The following is a 5,370-nucleotide window of genomic DNA, read 5'->3' as shown; positions in this document are numbered from 1 at the left end:
CTGTTGGCAGAAGAAAATGCAAACCCACAGAGGAATAAAGAATGTAAAAAATGGTAAACATGGGCAAACAGAAAAGACTTTTCTCTCATTACATAATTTCTTAGTGATAATAGGTACTCAGATATTGTTGGTAGGAGTGTTAAATGGTGCAAACACTTCGACAAAAGTTTTGGCAGTTCCTTACAAAAGTAAACAAACATCTACCTCACGACCCAGCAGTGTTATTCTTAGGTATCTACCCATGAGAACTGAAAAGCATACGTCCACACACACACACACACACACAAAACATTCACAGCAGCGTTGGTCACAACAGCTACAAACCACAAACAAGTGGGTGAGAACCAGTCCCTGAAGTAGTGCAACCTGGCACAGGGTGTGAGGGCCCAGACAGAATGAGGAAAGTGGCTCCGCACAGAGGCCTACGCACCAGGCAGACTGAAGAGAGTGTTCTACAGAGAGGCAGCCCAATATGGAGTTGCAGAACCCAAGCAAAATGGGTCAGGGGTACCCACGTCCGCTCCCAGGTTTGATGATTAGCTAGCAGGATGCATGGGACTCAACATGCAGTTACAGCTATGACTATAGCCACGCCTGTGACTTACAACAACACAATGAACCAAATCAGCATAGGAGAAGACACCTGGGGCAAGGTACAGAGGCAATCAGGGTGAGCTTCAAAAGTTCCCTCCCAGTGGGATCACACATTCCACATGCTTCATTCCTCCAGAAGAAACTTGGCACGGCATACTGGTACAGGAAGTGCTGTTTCCCAAGGAAGCTTGTTAGAAACTCAGTGCCGGCTGGTGCCATAGCTCACTAGGCTAATCCTCCACCTGTGGCGCTGGCACTCTGGGTTCTAGTCCCGGTTGGGGCGCCAGTTCTGTCCTGGTTGCTCTTCTTCCAATCCAGCTCTCTGCTGTGGCCCGGGAAGGCAGTGGAGGATAGCCCAAGTGCTTGGGCCTTGCATCCGCATGGGAGACCAAGAGGAAGCACCTGGCTCCTGGCTTCGGATCAGTGTGGTGTGCTGGCCGCAGCGCACAGGCCCTAGCCATGGAAGGAAGACCTTTGTCTCTCTCTCTCTCTCTCTAACTCTGCCCGTCAAAAGAAAAGAAAAAGAAAAAAAAAAAGAAACTCAGTGCCCAAGGTTTATATTGGGGGCTGGTAATGTGGGCACTCTTGGCCTAACATGCACCAAAATTCTAGATTCCCACAAGGAAAACAGTTGTTCATCATAAACTACATTGTTTATGCAAGCAGTTTGGGCCCAGTGATCTACCCTAATCAGTGTGGGGATGGTGGGAAACTTGTGAAACCTAAGTTCCTAGATGCCAACTAAGGGCCAGCTGGAAAGCAGAGCTTTGTATAGACAGCATCTAAAACCTGCTATATTGATTTATATTAATTATTATGATGATTGAATATTAATTATATATTTATTTATTTGAAAGGTGAAGAAATAGAGTGATCTTCCATTTGCTGGTTCATTCCTCAAATGCCTACAACAACCAGGGCTGGGCCAGGCTGTGAGCTGGGAACTCAGTCTGAGCCTTTCATGCAGATGGCAGGGATCTAAGTACTTGAGCCATCACCTGCTGCCTCCCAGGGTGCACATTAGCAGGGAGCTGGAATCATAAGCAGTGATGAGACACAAACCACAGGGGCACCAGTTCAAGACCTCGCTGCTTCACTTCCAATCCAGCTCTCTGCTATGGCCTGGGAAAGCCGTAGGAGATGGCCCAAGGCCTTGGGCCCCTGCACCCGCATGGGAGACACGGAAGAAGCTCCTAGGTCCAGATCAGCACAGCTCCAGCCATTGAGGCCAATTGGGAAGTGAACCAGCGGATGGAAGACCTCTCTCTCTCTCTCTCTCTCTCTGCCTCTCTCTCTCTGTGTAACTCTGACTTTCAAATAAATAAATAAATCTTTTTTAAAAAGTTGTTATGGGGCCGGCGCCGTGGCTCAACAGGCTAATCCTCCGCCTTGCGGCGCCGGCACACCGGGTACTAGTCCCGGTCGGGGCACCAATCCTGTCCCAGTTGCCCCTCTTCCAGGCCAGCTCTCTGCTGTGGCCAGGGAGTGCAGTGGAGGATGGCCCAAGTCCTTGGGCCCTGCACCCCATGGGAGACCAGGAAAAGCACCTGGCTCCTGCCATCGGAACAGCGCAGTGCGCCGGCCGCAGTGCGCCTACCGCGGCGGCCATTGGAGGGTGAACCAACGGCAAAAGGAAGACCTTTCTCTCTGTCTCTCTCTCTCACTGTCCACTCTGCCTGTCAAAAATAAAAAAAAAATAAAAATAAAAATAAATAAAAATAATAATAATAAAAAAGTTGTTATGTTGGATTAAACTTGAAGTTACTAGGATAAAATTATGGTTTTTGATTGATAAATGATAGTTAGATGTAGACTTAAGTATAATTGTAAATTAAGAAGCAGTAAGACTCCAAGAACATTGAGCATCCTTAATGTCAAGATCTTGTCTTCTAAATAATATTATCCACTAAAAGAAAGAGGACTTCTTAGAGATAAGGCTGATTACAGGGTTGAGGCACAGAAAAACATGAGATGAACCCGGAACATCTTGTGCAAGAAGCAAGTAAGTACTCAAAGAATGAGATACGTAAACAAAGGTCTCAAGATCCAGCTCACAGGAGCACTGACAGTAAAATAGGTTTAATCTGAACTGCAAAATAAATATTAATAGATTATAACCCACTGAATAAAGTATGAAATGATGAGCCCATATTAGTTTTGAAATAAATGCATAAAGTGAAAAAGCATAGGGGCCGCCACTGTGGCGTAGCAGGTAAAAACCACCACCTGCAGTGGTGGCATCCCATATGGGCATCAGTTCAAGTCCCGGCTTGCTCCACTTTTTTTTTGTATTTATTTACTTGAAAGTCAGAGTTACACAGAGAGAGAAGGAAAGGTAGAGAGAGAGAGAGGTCTTCCATTCGCTGGTTCACTCCCCAACTGGCCGCAACGGCCAGAGCTGCGCTGATCTGAAGCCAGGAGCCAGGAAATTCTTCTGGGTCTCTCACGTGGGTGCAGGGGCCCAAGGACTTGGGCCATCTCCTACTGCTTTCCCATGCCATAGCAGAGAGCTGGATCTGAAGTCGAGCAGCCAGGACTCAAACTGGCGCCCATAAGGGATTCTGGCACCACAGGCGGCAGCTTTACCCGCTATGCCACAGTGCCAGCCCCTTGCTCCACTTCTAATCCAGTTTTCTGCTGTGGCTGGGAAAGCAGTAGAAGATTGCTCAAGTCCTTGGACCCCCGTATCTGCATGAGATGTCTGGAGGAACCTCCTGGCTCCTGCTTTCAGATCCGCACAGCTCCCGTGGTTGCAACCATCTGGGCAATGAACCAGTAGATGGAAGACCTCTCTCTCTGCCTCTGCCTCTCTGTAACTCTACCTTTCAAATAAAATAAATAAATATTTTTTAAAAAGTGATTAAAATGGAATATTTATAGAGGTTCAAAGTTAGCTATCATTAAAAGATTGATCAAAACAAAAGGGAAAAATACCTTTATATATCATATCATAAATTCATGTTCAAATGGCTAAAGAAAAATTCTTTGTATTGCTGGCAGCAATTCTGAGAGGAATAAACACATAAGTCATAATTATAAATAGAAATTTCACTTCTCAATAATTAAAAGCACAATTGTTCTGTATCTTGATCATATTAATTGTGTGAATCTACTTGTTAAAATTCATTGAACAGTACTGCAAGTCAATTATACTTAATGATAAATGTTAATTATGAAAATAATATATAATGAGAGAGACAGGAACTAGGAAAAGAAGAGCAAATGAAACCCAAAGTTGGCAGTAGGATGTAAATAACAAGGATTAGAGTACAAGGGCAAGTGTTTGGCCTAGCAAACAAGCCACCACAGGACACCTGCAGCCCATATCGGAGTGCCTGGGTTCCAGTTCCGGCTCTGCTCCCAGTTCCAGCTTCCTGCTAATACAAACCCTCTGAGGGAGTGGTTGATGGTTTAAGTACTTGGATCCCTGCTACCCAGGTGGGAGACCTGAACTGAATTACAGCCAGGCCCAGCCTCAGCCATTGCAGGCTTTGGGGGGAGTAAAGCAGCAGGCAGGAGATCTTTTTCTCTCTCTGGCACAGCAGCAAGCTCTGTCCCAAAACTGTGTGAGGAAACGCCTTGGGCTCTAGTCAAGAGCAATCAGCCAGACCAGACTTCCCAGACTGACATCACTCATGCACCCTCTATCCTCCAAAAAAGCAGGCGGCTCAGAATGCCTTTTTGTGCTGGGTGGAGAGTGCTGGACAAGAGTTCAAGTGATTCAGGCTCTGAGGCAAGGCCCTCCGGCCCACTTCTCTCAGTGCTGCTAGTGGCTCAGGCTAGTAGAGTTCTGGTCTCTACATAGTGCAGATTATCTGAAGAAATAGGACAACCTTTTTGAAAGAACAGCTTTCTTATTTTAATTAATTTTTTCCATAGTACTTATCATCAGTCATCATTGTCTCGCATGACATAGTTTAATGGGTTAATTTGTTTTCTGATGTTTTATTGGAATGTAAGTTCCATGAGGGCAGGGAACTTTTTTCTGTTTCAGATGTTTTTTGTTTAGTTAGCAAAAAGTTGTTATAAAAGGGCCAAATGGCAAAGCTCAACAAGTGAAAATTAAGAGTCCCTGACCATAAATCTATCTAATTCTACTCCCTCAACAGAACCATTATAACATTTTTATAAGGACAAGTGTTTGGCATAGTGGTTAAGACGCTGCTTGGGATGCTCACATTCCATATCAGAGTGCACGAGTTTGAGTCCCCGCTTTGCTCTCAAGTTCCAGCCAGTGCACACCCTGGGAGGCAACAGGTGATGGTCTAGTACTCGTGTTCCTGCAACCCACCTGGGGAACTTAAAGTCCAGGCTCTTGGCTGCAGTTTGGCCAGGTCCCAGCTGTTGCATCTGAGCAGCAAAACAGTGAATGGGAAATTTCTGTCTGTCTGTCTGCCTTTCAAGTAAATAAACAAAAAGAAATTTTAAATGTTTTACTGTATATTATCAATTCTAAAACCATCATGTTTATTTCTGCAGATCTTAAGCAGAGCATAGGGCCTGGCATTGACAGAAATTCTTGATAAAAAGAAAACTATTTAAAAATGTATTGAATGTCTTGTAAGCAGTCTTGGGGTTGGGTTGGGGTCACTAAGAAAAGAGGGATTGGCAGCTATAGGCTATTTCCCCAAACAAGTTAAGATCAGCTCCGTGATTTCAGCATTCATTTATGCATTGCGGTTAACTCTCTCTACCATTTATACAATGCTCCAATCAGGCACTGTGGGGAGGAATTTGATTCACCCACCCTCTTGACTAAGAAAGACTCCCTGCCCT

Source organism: Lepus europaeus, chromosome 7 (genome assembly GCF_033115175.1).
Source record: "Lepus europaeus isolate LE1 chromosome 7, mLepTim1.pri, whole genome shotgun sequence".
In the NCBI taxonomy this organism is placed as follows: Eukaryota; Metazoa; Chordata; class Mammalia; order Lagomorpha; family Leporidae; genus Lepus; species Lepus europaeus.
The sequence above is the reverse complement of the archived record's forward strand: the minus strand, read 5'-3'. Positions refer to the sequence as shown.